Source organism: Atta colombica, unplaced genomic scaffold (assembly GCF_001594045.1).
Source record: "Atta colombica isolate Treedump-2 unplaced genomic scaffold, Acol1.0 scaffold19, whole genome shotgun sequence".
NCBI lineage: Eukaryota > Metazoa > Arthropoda > Insecta > Hymenoptera > Formicidae > Atta > Atta colombica.
Genome location: NW_017259282.1, coordinates 953905 through 971818, shown reverse-complemented (window position 1 = coordinate 971818; position 17914 = coordinate 953905). Strand labels below are relative to the sequence as shown.

The 17914-nt window shown below is 30.6% G+C and overlaps 1 protein-coding gene across 1 annotated transcript in view; it reads left to right on the top strand.

Moving 5' to 3' along the window:
• Positions 1–17914, top strand: part of LOC108686810 (glutamine synthetase 2 cytoplasmic) — a 224606-nt gene that overhangs the window by 30825 nt on the left and 175867 nt on the right. The window lies entirely within an intron of this gene.

Below are 17914 nucleotides of genomic sequence, written 5' to 3'. Positions count from 1 at the left end.
TATATATATATATATATATATATGTATATAAAATGTATTTTTAAAATAAAAGACAATGTATTGCAAAAATTTTTAATGAAATTATGATTCTTACAATTGTTACACTATGATGTATGAAAATGATGTATTGGGTTGTCCGAAAAGTTCGTGCCGATTTTTGGTAGGTGGCGTAAGGATAGGTCTGAATATCAAAACGAATGAAAACAAATGACATGAGTACATATCGTAAAAGACGGTACTTCAAGCATACTTGGAAAAAAATTTGGTTGCGATATGTTAATTTTTGTCAGTTTTATACGCCTTTGAATATTGAAGAAAACAAAGGCATTTAATGTTTTTCTTTTCCACACAAGCGGCAAACAAGATATGCGCTGTTTATGGCGAAGATGCTGAAAGAATTGTGCGGAAGTAATTTGCTAGGTTTAAAACTGGTGATTTCAACTTTGAAGATCAAGAACGCCAGGGTAGGCCCTCCACCACAGATGAAGATCAGATTAAAACATTGATCGAGAATAACTCACGCTATACGACACGTAAATTAGCAGAAAAAAATGTTGAATATGTCAAAATCCACGAGCATTTTGTGAAGTTTGGCTACATAAACCATTTTGATGTTCCCCATGAAGAAAAATCTGATGGATCGCATTTCCATTTGCGACTCGCTCTATAAACGCAACGAAGAGATATCATTTTTGAAGCAAGTAGTGATGGGAGATGAAAAATGGATCATTTACAATAATATTGAGCAAAAAAGATCTTGGGGAAAGCGGAATGAACCACCTTTAGCCACCCCAAAAAAAAGCTGTCTTCATGCAAAGAAGGTCATGTTGTGTCTGGTGAGATTGGAAAGAGATCCTATATTATAAGCTTTTATCAAACAACGAGACGATAAATTCAGAGAAGTATTATTCCCAATTAGACGAATTGAAGACAGCAATTGAACAAAAACATCTAGAAATAGCAAATTGGAAGGGCATCGTGTTTCATCAAAACAATGCGCAGCCTCATGTGTCTTTGATAACTCGACAAAAGTTGTTGCTCGGTTGGGATGTTCCCCATCCACCATATTCACCAGATCTCGCGCCCTCTGATTTCCACCTATTTCGATCATTACAAAATTCCCTTAATGGAAAAAGCTTCAACTTTTTAGTCGAAGTAAAAAATCACTTAAAAAAGTTTTTCGCTGAAAAACCTGAGAGAAGGATGGAATTTTCAAGTTGCCTGAAAGAGAAAGGTTGTAGAACAGAAAAACCTATATAATTTAATAAATGTATACTAAAATTTAAATCTTCTGCGTTTTAATTTTCCTTCAAAATCGGCACGAACTTTCCGGACAATCCAATATATCTTTGCGATAGAAGAATTATTAATACTCAGTCTTTTTTTTTAGAATTTTATAATTCTTAAAATCTGAACATATTTGTAATCGATAACCTTTTTGCTTCTGAACCTATTACTATTTCAATTAAAGAGGTACAAACAAGTATTTAAAGTTACTAATTTCTAATTCTAATTTTGAAAAATATGTAATATGAAAAATTCCTTTAATACATTATTGATTAATTGAATAATATAAACGAAAACAAACAAGGGCCAATGAAAGTTTTTTGCGCGGTTAGTGCGAAAATCGTTTATTGTCAAAAAACTATAGTATAATTAATTATGCATTAAACGCATAAACGTTTCGGTCTACTTTCGGGCCATCATCAGTATGTCTGAACATATGTAAAACATGTAAAATTCTCACTTCTTCATGACGAGACGGTAGAGATGGCAATTCAATCTTCTTATTCTATTGACAATGGTTGACAACAATTCCAGTGGCAACGATTAACAGATAAAAATCTGTGCAGATATAAAAAACATTACTAATTATTTTTTATAAAGAAAAATTAATGCACTAATCCATATAGCCATGAAAGACGTGAATATCAAAAATCAATCAAAGTCAAAAGACAAAGGATCCGCAAATTATTCATATTTAGAGATATAAATTTATTACAACCGTTTCGAATATTGTGACTGTCAATATTCAAATGAGTCAAAGATAATACACAGTGTACAAATTAATAAGTAAAACGGACGGTATTATCAATATATGTCAGACTATTACTTAAAAATAATGAAAACAAAAACGGCACGCAGTTTAAATCAGTGTAAATTATTGAGAATCAAGATGTATGAGTGATGTAAAAATTCGATGTCAGATTGCAAATTAAGGTTGTTTTTTTGCAACTGAATATGCAGCATTTCTGAGATACTAGTCGTTTGTACAAAAACCATTTCTGATCCACAATTTCTGTGTCTTGCCAATCAAAATTATAGTTTAGATCCAATCTGTGTTCGGTAAGAACAGAATGATTACTCGTGTTCCTTCGGAATGTCATTACAATGTTTTGAGATTCTCGTTTTTCCTTTCTGTCTGCCTGACATAGGAGGCATCACAATCTTTGCAATATATCTTGTAAATTACGTTCTTTTTTGCTTTATTAAATAAAAGATCTTTATGTTTTTAATAAAAAAATTGAGCTTGTTCAGACTAAAAAATACAAGGTCAACATCAAGATCTTTAATTATGTCCTTGAATTTGTATGAGATCTCCGAAAGAAATGGAATCGTGAACTATAACTTCTTAACAATATCTTCAACGGAAGTATTATTCATGTTTTGCTTTAAGGTTTTGTTACTCAATAAAGATTTTAGGTTAATTGTGTTAAAAATAAAATCAATCGGATAGTTATTATTTAAAAGTGTCTCAATGACAAAAGTCAAGTTTTTTTAATGATATTTAGATTAAAATAGCAAAAAGGCTTTATCAACCATTCCTATGATGTCTCTCTTTTGCGAAATAAGATGCTGAGAAAAGAAATTCAGATACTTACCGGAAAAAGTAGGTTTGTGGTACCAATCAACCAAATATTATTAATCTTAATAATAATAATATCTAAATAATTTAATCTGTCCCCACCAATTTCAATCGTGAACTGTAATCGAAAATGAATTGAATTAAAAACTTGTAATATTTCTGTCTTTTGCTGGCGCTCCCATTGCAACGTCATCTATGTAATGAATGTAAAAGGAGATATAGAAAGCTAAAGTATTTAATGCCTTTTTCTCCAGATCTTATAATTCGTGATTACTGGTGATAGAGATGAGCCCATAAACATTCCAAATTTTTATCTGTAGATAATATTGTAAAAAAAAAAACGAAGAATTAAAAACTAATTATAGGAAGATAAAAAATTCGTCTTTTGAAATATTGCATATTTTTGAAATTGTGGGACACCTGTTAGAGAGATGCTCAATCGGTATGTTTATAAAAAGGGAAATGATGTCAAGTGAAATTAAAACAGAATTATCATCTAATGTTTTTTTACTCAAAATTTCAATTAAATAAAAACTATTTTTTATATAACTGAATGAGTCAACACTAATTTTATAAAATATTTTATATAGAAATACTGCTAAAGAGTATAATGGACTATCGAGATGATAATTCTTAGAGGTAACCCCATCTTTATGGATCTTTAAAAGCCCGTAAGTGATAATATCCTGTCACTATTGTACAATTTATTATAACTCTGTTGCGAAATGAACTCTTTTTTTTCTTTCATTTGGTAACTCTTTCAGTTTTCTAGAAAGAATGTTAGTAGAATCTTTTTTAACTATCTCTTATGTATTTTTATCACTTAATAATGTAAGCATATTTTGTCTCTAATCTTCCTTTCTCATTGCTCCTTTTACATTATCCTTGTCAGCTCTAATAATAATATCATGGTTGTTCCTCAAAAATGATTTTGTTGCTTTCCACATAGCTTATCCTTCAAAGAATCAATCCGATTCAATGAAAGATTATTAATAATTGGTATGATTTGGTTCCTAACATCTAATCATTTACGTGTAATTTATTAAGACTATTTTCGATGTTTTTTATAAATTCCAAAATAATTCTTTTATAATTAGAAGGAGGCATTGAAAAGTTTTCTCCTGATGACAAATTGTAAGAGACACTGTATATTGTTCGGAATTAGAGTCGAAATCAAGTGAATTATCAATCATTGCTAATAGAATAAGGAGATTGAATTGTCACTCTCTCGTCATGAAAAAGTGAGAATTTTAAACATAGGTTTAAACATATTGATGATTCGGAAACAGGCTGTTTATGCATTATACTATAGTTTTTCGACAATAAACGACAATATTTTTATTTCTTGAATACTATCACATTTTGGATAAATCATTTGAGCAATATTTCATTTTCGTATGCGTGCGTGCGTGTGTGTGTGTGTGTATGTGTGTGTGTATATGTGTGTGTGTGTGTGTGTGTGTGTGTTTGTTTGTGTGTGTGTGTGTGTGTGTGGATGCGTGCATATAAACTAAACATATAATTTAAGCTAAAATCTAATTCACTATAATAATCTAGTCCAACAGATAATAATTGTTTGAAACTGTTTTTAAACTACCGCAATGGAAATTTCTTCAATAATCATGTTTTGAATTATATAATATAGAAAAAATTAATACAACATTGATATAACAATATTAAATTACAGTAATATTTCATACTGTAAATATTGTAATATTACATAATTATATGTATGATATGTAACAGTTTTATATCATAAAAATAACTGTGTTATATTATTTGTTATTTTCACGTTATATTACTGCAACAAACAGTTTACTGGGTATTATTGTATTTTGAATGGCGAATATTGGTACACTGGACTTGTATATATATTTCAATGATATATTATTTACGTGAGAAGTCTTTTTGCAGATGAGAGGCTAAACAGATAAACAATAGAGATAAACAATAGATAAAGATAAACAATAACAATTTCATTGGACTACAATCACAAAGGGGGAAATTGAAAAAATAATAAAAATCTCAAAAACAAACAAAACAACAAGCCTAAATAAAGAGCCATCGGAATTATTAAAGTTATTGGACGAGAAAGGAATAACACTTCTTAAAATTTTCAATAAAATATATAACATAAAAATATATCTTGATTAATGGCTTTCGATCTTCCCTTATCAAAAAAGAACAACACGAAGAAATATGCAGATCATAAATTGATTAGTTTTATGAGTCACGTTCTATTCTTAAAAATTTTACATCAAAGAATTTTCAAGAAGCGCGAGAGGAGCCTCAGTAACTCGCAGTTTGCGTTCAGACAAGGGCTAAGTACGAGAGAATCAATAGTGGCAACAAGTTCTGGTGCAAAATTATTATGATCAGAAGAAAGATGTATGTTTGTATTTTTTTGTATGAGAGAACCTTCGACAGAGTGCAATATCATAGGCTTATGGAGGTTCTCAGAAAAATTGATATAGATACAAAAGACATCCAATGAATATAAATATTGAAAGTTTATATTGGAACCAAAAAGCACAAATCAGGATTAATGGAGAGGAAACTAGTGCAATTGAAATCTGCAGAGGCATCCGACAAAAATGTATTCTCTCACCCCTTCTGTTTAACCTATACTCTGAGATTATTTTCCAAGAGGAGCTCGAGGACATTGAGAAGGGCACAAAGATCAATGAAGAATGATTGAATAATATTCGATATGCAGATGACAAAATGTTAATTGCAGACAATTTGGAACAAGTTCTTAACATGATAGGACAACACAGTAAAAACGGAATTAAAGATGGGATTAAACATCAATATTAAGAAAACAAAATTCATGATTATTACCCGAGAACAGAACATATTCAGAAACGTCAACTTAACGCTAGAAGATCAGTCTTCGATAGAGCAAGTGAGCAAATTTAAATATTTAGAAACGTGGCTGTGTGCAGATTGAATGTCAAAAACAGAAGTAAAAAGAATAGAAGCCGAATGCCGAATAGAGACAACTCGTAAGGCATTCATGAAATTTAAAAAAATTCTTATGGACTTCGATCTAAATCTGAGAATTAAATTCATTAAATGCTATATATGGCGGTGCTTTTGTACGGAGTGAAAGGATAGTTACTCAAGGTTTCCAAAATGAATAGACTGGAAACCTTGAAATGTGAGTCTATCGCAGTCCTTAAGATATCATGAATGGCGAGGAGACAATATTATGTTAAAGACATATTATGTCTTATATCTTATTTGTATCTATTGCAGTTATTTTTAATATTTATTTACAATTTTTTTATTTCTTTAATATTTAATTTAATTTTTTCTTCTATTCTTCTCCTATTTTACTCCTTTTTAGCACTCGCTCTCGCATAAAAAAGGCACAATTTTTGAATGATTGACAGAATTATATTAATTTCACATCCAGAATTTCATAAGAGAAATTTCAATCGATTAAGATTCTTTTAGATAATGATTATCCATTAAAGTTCATTTTTGATACTATACGACTAAGAATTAAGACATTAACCAAAAGAAACATAGGTAATCATAATAATAAAAAATCATCTGAAAATGCTGATGATAAAATTACATGGTTTAGAATTCCTTACACAGTTCATTTTCAGAAAAATTTAAAAACATCTTCATAATAAACATCAATCATAATTTTAATTGGGATAAAATGAAAATCCTAGACAATGAGAGAAATTATAGCAAGCTGATTTCTGAAATGATAAATATAAAACGACAAAAAGAATGGAATCAATTTTAACACAGAATTGAGTCCATGTTATGATTGTTTTTTAATTTGACACATTATTATGTACGACAACAATGTTTGATTTTATAAACTTTCATGTACATTTGTATTAGCGTAATTCGAGACTCGCAACCACTAAGAGATTTTAGTAAAATAATATTGATCGATATTCTTACGGTAATCGTTTTTATAGTGATTATATTAATAAAACATCTTGTCGAGGTTTCAAACTATATAATTATCTCTACATGTGTGCTTCCTGAGGTATCTGTCTGATTTTAACTATAATTTATATTTACTCTATATATTCAGTGTTCTCTTCTTTTAAGGTATGATTTTAAAGTCTCGATCCCCAAGAGATCAGCGTATTAACTGGCCATGGATAATTATTGGGAGATAACCGAGGGTTGCATTTTCGAATGTAAATGATGTCAAGCTGAAGAAGGCTAGAATTTAGCCGAAATGTATTTGTATTCAGTTATGTTTTAAATACATTCCAATATACTGGTGAGGTTCGTCCAATAATTTAAGCGCACCGATTACAGCACAGATTCCTAATTGCCCTAGATTAAGTTATGGTTTATCATTTAATTTGTTATTAGAAAGAATCTTATCATAATTACTTATAGAAATAAATTCTTACATTAGTATAAAAATGAAAATAAGAGATACAATCTCTAGTGGTCTTGATCTTAACAAATGTTACTCAGGACATGATCGTGAACAATATTCAAGTTTTAGCTATCGATTGAATACCTTGCATAATGCTAATGCCGGCCATACCGTAACTTTTAAGCATTACAACTCCGAAAGTACTTAATGAAAAATAACTTTATAGTGTTTTGAAAAGCTTTTGGTACCAGCTATTAGTTTCTGCAAATAGAGTGTTCCTTTTAAAAAATATGACCTTGATCTGACCTTGGCGACGTCACTCAAGATCAAATCAATGGTACATTCTTATATTCTTTTCCGAACCATACAATTTTTGTTTGAAATATTTTTCCATATCTACTATAGTTTTCGAGAAATCTTAATGCATTATTTAAAATGAAACACCCTATATATGTTATAGATATGTACGTGTTTCCTCTAACTTTACCATCTGAAATATCTCCGTCGTTTTTAATGATACAAAAAAATACCAAAAGAAAAAGTTGTTCGAAGGAATATATATCATGATGAGCAGAAAAATGTTCTCAAGGTCATATTTTTTGAGACTTCAAGGTTATTTCCATTTTAATGGAATTGTATGGTTTTTTTTACATAATATGATTCTTCTAATTATTATGATCGTAAAAGTATTAAATAAAACAGATGGGCAATTGGAAATTGGCACAGTGATCAGTGCGATCATGCTTTAAAAAAGCTCTATCTTACATAAATAAAATTTACATGTTTCGACTAGTCTTCGGCTGGTTACTGTGCCAATTTCCAATGGTCCGTTTGTATTTATTTTTTTGAATTTGTCATGGAAATTTCAATATTGTTGTCTTAAAAAATATTAAGATATAATATAATATTAAGATTAGTGATATCGAAAAATCAATAGTTTACGAGATGTTTACACCTTATTCTGGCATATAAAATATGTTAAATAACTCGCAAACTATTAATTTTTTGATTTGAATTGTACCTTAATATTTTTATAAACAGAATAATAAGAATCAATTGGTGAAAAGAAAATAGTTGCTAATTTAAAAAATTATCCATTTTGTATATAGGTGTATAGCTTAAATCCACTGTTTTTTATTCAGAAAAATACATTTTTTTTCTAGGAAGCAAAAACAAATTTATTCAAAGTACTTGCCCTCGCTAACTATACATTTTTCCCATCTTTCGGACAATTTGTGTATACCACGCCAAAAAAATTTCTCATCTTTCGAGGCAAACCACTCATCAAGCCATTTTCGGACGTCTTTGTAAGAATCGCTCAGCGAGCGTGTGGCGCATCGACAAAAACAGGTGATAGTCAGAAGGTGCCAGGTCTGGTGAATAAGCGGGATGGGATAGCACTTCCTAGTTGAGTGTCTCCAAGTAGTTTTGGACCATTGTTGACCTGTGCGAGTGCGTTGTCATGAAGGAAAATCAGCTTGTCATGTCTTTTCCGATAATGCGGCCTTTTTTCACGCAGAGCACGATGCAATTTGATCAGTTATTGGTGGTAGCGGTGAGCATTAACAGTTTCACTAGGTTTTAACAGCTCGTAGTAGATGACACCCTCCTGATCCCATCAAACGCACAGCATCATCTTCCGTCCGAAGCGATTTGCTCTTGAGGAAGATTAATGATTGGGCGGGATCAATCCAAGATTTCTTGCGTTTAGGATTCTGAAAATAGATCCACTTTTCATCGCCTGTCACAATCCGATGCAGGAACAACTTTCTTTTTTGTCTGGCAAGCAGAATTTGGCATGTGTTTTGCTTCATCTGCCTATCGTTCAGTTCATGCGGCACCCATTTTCCGATCTTTTGAACCTTCCCCATGGCATGTAATTTCCGCATGGAAATGGCTGCTTGAGAAACACCCAATTGCTCGGCAATCATTTTTTGCAATTGGATATCGTCCTCGTCCAAAAGAGCTTGCAATTGATAGATCCTCAACCTTCCTGGGCTGATTCTCTTGTCACTCAGGTCAAAATTGTCGCCATTGAACCGGCGAAACCAATCTCTGCACGTTGTTTCCGATAAAGCGTTGTCGCCATAGGCCTCCACAAGCATTCGATGCGATTCGGTAGCCGATTTCTTCAAATTGAAACAGAAAAGCAAAGCTTCCCGCATATGTTTTTTTTTTAGTAAAAAACTAGACATGATTACGAAAGAAAAAATGTATGTTGTTGTATGAAATTGCTGATGATGTGCACTGGTTGACAGATGTCAAACACATAAAAAAAAGTGTATTGCGTGCCCAGGGTAGCTTTGTACTATGCCCTATAAGCAAACAGCGGATTTAAGCTTATACACCGTATATTTTTAAAGCAATTATGTGTTTTCTTTCCACTAATAGATTTATCTCATTATTTTATTCATAAAAGCATTAAGGGATTATCAAAAAGTTAATAATTTGTGAGTTATTTAATATTTTATGTCAATATGTATCAGAATAAAATATAAAATATCTCATAAATCAGGAATCGAAAAAATGCTGAAATTGAGCATGGGCGCCCGCGAATGCCTGGCTATTGTGCACGTCTATAGTTAACTTCACAACTCACTTATTTCCTAAATCAAATTATAATCGTCAATCTAATACTTACAAATTAAGTGTTATTATTACTATAAATAAGAAACATTTATTCGAAACATTGTTATTATTTTATATTAACTCTGAGTTATCTAAATTTGTATAAAAGAGAATATTTTTTAATATTTCTCCTGAATGGAATCTGAAATTTTTTTTTGTATTGGGAGTACATATTAGTTCGGTCCATTTCCCTAAAGATGGCTCCAGCTGTTGTGAATGTTCATAGTGACAACTGATTTTGGCAATTTCAGAGAGGTTAAACATTTATTAATAATACTCAGTTTATATCGTTTTGAGTTTTATACAAAAATCTTGATTTTTACTGTGTTTGAAATGTCGAATTTTGTGTTAACCAAGCAGCATTTGCGGGAGGTTTTGATTTTTTTTAATTGGAAGAAAAGTGCGGCTGAAGCCCATCGATTTGTCGAAGTTTATGATGATACTGCTTCAACATAATGCTAAATCATGTAGGGAATGATTTCGACGTTTCAAGGATGGAGATTTCAGCGTTGAAGACAAGCCTTGCTCTGGACAGTCAAAAAAATTCGAAGACAAAGAATTAGAGGCAAGAATTACTCGAAGAAGATCAGAGTCAAACGCAAGAGGAGCTTGCAGAATCATTGGGGATAACTCAATAAGCCGTTTCTGTACGATTGAGAGCCATGGGAATGATTCAAAAATACAAGGAAATTGGGTGCCTTATGATCTGAAACCGAGAGACATTGAAAGGCGATTTTTCACTTGCGAACAATTGATTCAAAGACAACAGAGAAAAAATTTTTTGCATCGGATTGTGACTGGAGATGAGAAGTGGATATTCTACGACAACCTCAAGAAGAAAAAATACTACGCTAAGCCCGTTATCATTGCCATCGACATCAACACGGCCGATTCATGGTTCGAAAATCATGCTCTGTATCTCGTGGGACAGAAGAATCTTCTTTACTATGAGCTGCTGAAACTTGGCGATTCCATTACGGGCGATCGGTATCGGTTACAATTTGTTTGAGCTGTGCGTTGCGAGAAAAACGGCCAGAATACGAGCAAAGACATGATAAAGTCATTCTTCTTCAAGGCTCGGCCTCATGTCGCTAAAGTCGTAAAAAAATATTTGGAAACGCTCAAATGGGATGTTTTACCGCACCCGCCGAATTCTTCGGATATTGCTCTGATTACTGGTTGTCGAAGGATGCAGCAAGTCACCGGTTCACTTCTTTCGCAGAAATTGAAAATTGACTCCAAAATTGGATCACCTCCAAAAAGACGATTTTTTCGAGATGGCATTCAAAAATTGCCTAAGAGAGGGGAAAAAGTAGTAGGCAATGATGGACAATACTTTAATTGATCTGTTCAATAATTTTTTATTGAAATAAATGCATTTTTGAACGGATCGAACTAATTTGTACCCCCAATATATATTTTTATGAAACAATTTATATAATTTTTTTTCATCATGTACCGTTAATACAAGATGAAGTCTTCTACATACTTATTTTTTAAATTCAAGCAAAAATTATGAAAATGAAAGAGTGATCAATAACTGTAATTGAAAAAATTCATTTTTTATAGTTATTGATCATTTATTTTAATTCACACATTACTACATATTCACTAGATAATTATTCTCTCATAATCAAAACTCATAAATAAAATTAATATTTTGAGATGTTATAATATTGTAAATTTAATTTTTCATCAAAATATCTAAAGTAATAGTCCTATAAAATACATTCAAAAGGCATTTAACAATGCCATAGATGCCATAGATTTCGGGAAAGGAATGGGGCCTTTGTATGTGTGTTGTAATTTTTACAAGAAAATTCTAGTGAGATTTTCCAAGAAAATTTTTACATACGAATTTTAAACAAGAAGATCGTATAAGAATATATCGCATACGATACCTGTAAATAAATCAAGAATCTTGCATGAATCTTACACCCATGTTATATGAATCTTATAACATGTTACATGACTCTTACACACATGTTATATGAATCTTGAACGCAGGTTACGTAAATTTTGCGGGTATTATGTAACGTGCAAATTATGTAACGTGCAAATTATGTAACGTGAATCTTGCAAGAATATAATTGGAATGTCATTATGAAAATATTACAAAAATACTATTGGAATTTTGTGTGATTTATTGTTCGCATCCCAGTAAATAAAATGGAATGGGACAAGCAAGAAGTTGAATGAAATTTATAATTCATTTTGGCTAAAAATTAATTCTTTTTAATAAATCAAACTAACAAAGACTCCTTATAAATCAAAAGAAATTGGAAAAAACAAGGACACTAGGAGGACACTAGGAGTCAGGTGCAGAAGACGTCGCGCAATAATACTATAAAGCATAAAACTTCTTTATTTTAGTAAACGCGCTTACATGTTTTGACTCATTTTTTAAGCCCTGTAAAATACAATTGGGAGATAACTTTGCCTTACTTTTGAATAATAGATTAAATTTAACAGTCGATCTTATTAAGTGTATTGAAAGCAATATTACAAATTGCCTGTTGATGAACGGATCTCGATCTCGAACCACTCACTTCCTGTATTAAACTTAGCTTCTTACTCCTTACATTGTACGGAAGATAGGAGTTTGTTACAGCTAGTGAAAAACATTAGAATTTTTTTAAGGGATATAAATGACAGGATTATTTTTACTCGTGCGGATAAGGATAGTGTAACGGCATTGAGGTAGACAGGTATATTTCCAAGGTAAATGAAATGCTACTTTAGAATGTGAATACTTATGAGGTCATTGAAAAATATCCGACGAGGAGGATTGTAACAGGCTTACGTGCTTTATTAGTTAGTTGGAAGGAAGAAAAGTATATATATCTAATTCCACATATAAATAGAAGTTTGTTATGTAATGATGGGATACTTCCGAGAGCCTACGCTTTTTCGAAGATACACAAGCAGGATTGTCCCTTTTGTAATAGTTTCTTTGATAAATAGCCTTTTATATTCGTTGGCAGTTTCTTCTCTCTTTGTATTATCATTAAAATAGTTTCTCAGGCGGATAATCATATCAAAAATAACTTTAAACTTGTTAAGGAACTTGATAGTTGGCGGTTGAGTAATTAATTTCAGTTAATATCATTGGATGTTGTTAGCTTCTTCTATGGAACTAACGTTCCCATTGATTATGCGATGGACTGTATCAAAAATTACTATTGATGGTTTATTTCTAGAGATTGTTGTTTACCTGAGGAGAAATTCATCAAAGCGAGTTTGTTTTCATTCAGTTTGTTTTAAATTCTACTTTCTTTGTTTTTAGTATTATATATAAGCAGAATTACGATATTCTTATGGGCTCTCCGTGTCTCCCGTCATTGCAGATTATGTAAGATGTATAGATTATGTAAAAGGAGAGTAGAACTTTGATTCGATTGCCGTTGCCTTTTAATATAGATACGTTGACGATACATTCATAGCAGCGCCTGATTCTTCGGTTAGTTCGATTAGTTCTTTGATATTTTTAATTTTTCAGCATTCAAGATTTCAGTTCACTATGAAAGTGGAGGGTGATAGATTGAATTTGTTGGAATGTTACAGTAATTTGTGACATTACAGGAATAATGAGGTGATAGAGTTCGAGTTGATATCATAAGCCGATTTTTTCGGGTAGATATTTGAACTTTTGATCACAGCATCTGGTTTCTCAAAAAATAGATACGATCGCAGGATTAGTTAATAGAGTGATTTTGCTTTCGAATCCTAAATTTCGTTTTGATAATTTGTGCTTTATAATTAAGGTATTATTAGAGAATGATTATCCATTGAACTTTATATTTAAGAATATTAGCAACATTTGAAGAATTATTAGTAGTAATAGCTAGTAATAGGAAGAGTTAATGATAATATATAGTGCAGCCTTCGTGATTCACTATTCCTTTCGTTCATGATATTACTAAGAAGTTGATAGATTGAATAGCGATCATATTATATCATTTGATATCATGAGAGTATCGTTTTATAGTATCAATAAATTGCGACAATTCATTAGGATGCACAAAGATCCCTTATCACGTGACAAAAAGTCGAATGTTGTTTATAAGATTTCATGTAAGAGTTGCGACGCGAGTTATGTAGGACAGACGTGTAGACAACTGAAGCCAAGAATCATGGAGCATAAGAAACCCGTGTAGCCCCCCAACTTTTGAGAAAATTAATTTTCAATAGCTCATTTGATTGCTCATCGTTTGCATATTTATGCACACTTTGAATTTTCGGCTAAATGTTATTGATAATTATAGTTTCGGCTTCGCTAGGTGAGTTCGAAACAGGAATATTACGTTTAAGTTGTCAATAATTGACAAATTTATGTTTACAGCTTTCGACTCTTCTCGAAACTTTAAATGTTAATAACTTTTTAACTAAAGGTGTGCAAAAAATCGAATCTTGTTTCGGAATGTACAAATGAAAATCTATCGATTAAGATCTTTTCGAACCAATTTGCTCGAAGTTAGGGGGCTAGTGTGAAGTTAGCCCTCCAAAATTGTTTTTAATAACTTTCTTACTTGAAGTGTGCAAACGAAAATTCAAAATATGCATAAATGTGTAAACGATGAGCAATCAAATAAGCTATTGAAAATTAATTTTCCCAAAAGTTAGGGGGCAACTTCACACGAGTGCATAAGAATTGTATCCGATGGAATACGTCTATTCGTAATGTTATAACGGAGCATCGGTTACAAGAAAACCATGATTTCGATTGAGACAACACTACAATATTGAACGAGGAATCTTACAGGAAGAAATTGATTTCGGAGATGACATTAAGAGACAGACGCACGGATTCAACTTGCAGACGGATATGGAGGAGCTTCCTAAGATCTATCTTTCGATTATAAACAAGTTATAAAAGATCGAGTTGTTATTGCGCCCAGTCAGTGTCGCTTGTACACAGTAATGAGTCTTTCTGGCGTGATTTTTTATTACTTTCCAACTTTCATTTTCATAGAATTGATTAGCGTTTTAATTTTTCCATTTATAAATTTGAATAATACTATTGAATAGTATTGAAATTAAAAGTGACTGACTGTATTTAATACTGACTGGTCAAAATATCAAGAACCGGTTTTTGAATAATTCATAATAATGTTTGCGATATAGTTTGTGATTTGTGATCAGGGTGAGCATCCTTATTTTCGGGATAATTAATTACAATCTTAAAGTTTTTTGATAAATTTTTGATAAGTTTTTCATATTCTCTATTTCGATATTTCCATTATTTCCTTATTTTTGTTCATTTTTCTTTTTTCTTTTTCTTTCACTCTTTTTAGAATTAATTCTGGCATTTAAATTTTCGAGATAGGGGAGCTTGCCTTGACAGGATAATTTTTATTCATAGTTTATTTGTGTTAGTTTGTGTTGTCTCTGAGGGCAAAAGTGAGCCGAAACATGTAAACGTGTTTAATAAAATAAAGAAGTTTTATGCCTTACAGGTGAATTATTTGCGATGTCTTCTGCACCTGACTTATAATGTGACTTATAATGTCCTTGTCCTTTCCTTCAATTTCTTTTAATTCTTTTCTTTTAATTATTATTTTACAAATTAAATAACGATTTCTCGATCTAAATCAAACTTAATTTGGGAAAGCATAAAAAGCTTCAAGCTTTTAAGTAAAACAATAAGTAAAACATCAGTTATTATAATCAGAAATTATAATCAATTCATTAAGATAGTGATAATATTTCGAATTTTTATTGTCATTTTCAATTCATTCTAACAAATTTTTTTGTTAATTTTTCTTAACTCTTTTTTATTTCATATTCATATTCAATACAGTTTCTATTCATTTAATAATTCTATTTACTGGGATAAGCGATACCTTTACTATTTTGGAGCGATGTAAAAAAATTATTTCTTAAGAGTATCTTATTAGGCTAAATTAGCAATTAAAATCTTTTCATTGTAATATAAACCGTCGTGTACGATTCATGCCAAATTCCTGCACCAACTTGAAAGACAAATTATTTCGTAACTATATGTTTTTTAAGACTGATACATAATCTTTCATGTAACACTACTAAGAATCACACATAATTAATACTATATTTTTGGATGATTTTGTAAAAAATTATTTTTTAAGAATTATAAGATTAAGATAAGATCTTTTCGTTGCTATACAAATCATCTTATACGATTCATACCAGATTCTTTGTATCAACTTGGAAAATAAATTATTCTGTAACTATGTCTCTTAAAACTGATAAATGATTTTTCATGAAACACTTCAGAATCATATATAATTAATACCATATTTCTTAGATAATCCCATAAAGAAACTATTTTTTTAAAAGTTTCTTATAAAGCTAAGACAAGATTTTTTCATTGCGATATAGATGTTCGTATACGATTCATTCTAGATTCCTAAGGTCATTAAAGATTATTGGTGAGATTCATGAACAAATTACAATATATAAGATTCTTATACGATCATATACGTTCATTTAGTAATCCTGATTGATCACATCACAACTCTTTTAAGATTTGATACAAAAAAACTTACAAGAATTTTCAACAGGAGCTAAATGAAGCGGCACGAATATATGACCTAAATTAACACTTAAATTTAGAAAAGATAAACCACTGAACATCAAAACAACAATGAGTCTCTATCCTACACTTGAAATTTATTAAATTTATCTCCTTTTTATTTTCTGAATTTTTTTCTTCATTTTGAAGGTTTTTATATTAATGGTCAATCACTGTCATAGCACATATGTCCATACGTTTTTTATTTATTTTAGTGAATAGATTTATCTCCTAAAGTATTGACATGTATTTATGAAATACTGTATTTGTCTGATATACAATATTATTATTGTAACATAACATATTTGAGTAACCAAAACATAATATAGACGTATATTAATATTATATCACTAAATGTTATGTTCTGATATAGTTGTTCTAATATGATAGTAACTTTGAATGTATCAAATTACGTATATCTGACATATTATAATAACATATATGATATATTACAATAACATGACATATATATTACATATATAGATGTTATATATTTCAGCAATGCTATGCGGCATGGAAGAAGTCATCTTTTTCTATAAGCACTATTGCAATATGGCTATGAAGTTTGTCATCGCCGCGATACCCGCACGATACGAAACAAATAATGACCTTCATGAGACAAGACGTGGAAAACGCTTCTCGCTCGATAAAATGCGGTAATCAATAAACTTACGCATACGTTTCCGCACTCGTTAAAACCGAAAATTGTGTAATCTAAGAATTAGTATGGTATTCATATGACCGACTGTACAGCACAAATACAATTGAATGTATTGAAAGCACTGTTCGTTTTATCTTGTTGTCAAGGTTGTTAGCGTTACATAAAAAATCTATACAGCATCGAAAGTTTTCAGAAATATGTCAGAAATATTTCAACTGAAAAGTGAAACATTTCATAGAAATTGCAAAATATGTTTACAATTTAATGTATGTTTGTACCTGAGCAAGTATGTACCTGAAATCTTTTTAATACCATATTTTAAAAATATTGCCGACTCTCTCTCTGTAACATTTTATTCACCTTTCAATAAGATTTCATGTGAATGAAATGTGTAGAAATCGCGGATATTTTATTATTCCAGAGCTCAGAAATGTTGAAAACATATTTCTACGAAATGTTACTACAAAAATTATATTTAAATATATGCCTGATTGATACTTAAATAATATTTAAATTTATTATGATATAAATTTAAATATTATTTAAGTATCAAGTTTGAACATATATTTAAATATCATTTCTGAAGCACTTAAGATTTATTAAAACTTTGGTTACAGTAAACAAAGATCCGGTTACATTGAAATAAACTTAAATAAACTTATTTTTCAAAAATAATAATTATATCAACTATTTTGATTAATTAATCATTTTATATGTATAAGCACATATGTACATAATCACTTAAACCATGCAATTTCCAATATTATTCATATACAAAGATTTTCGCAATTAAAGCAGAACAATCCAGGAAAAAAATATTATGTATGGATATGAACATTTTTATAA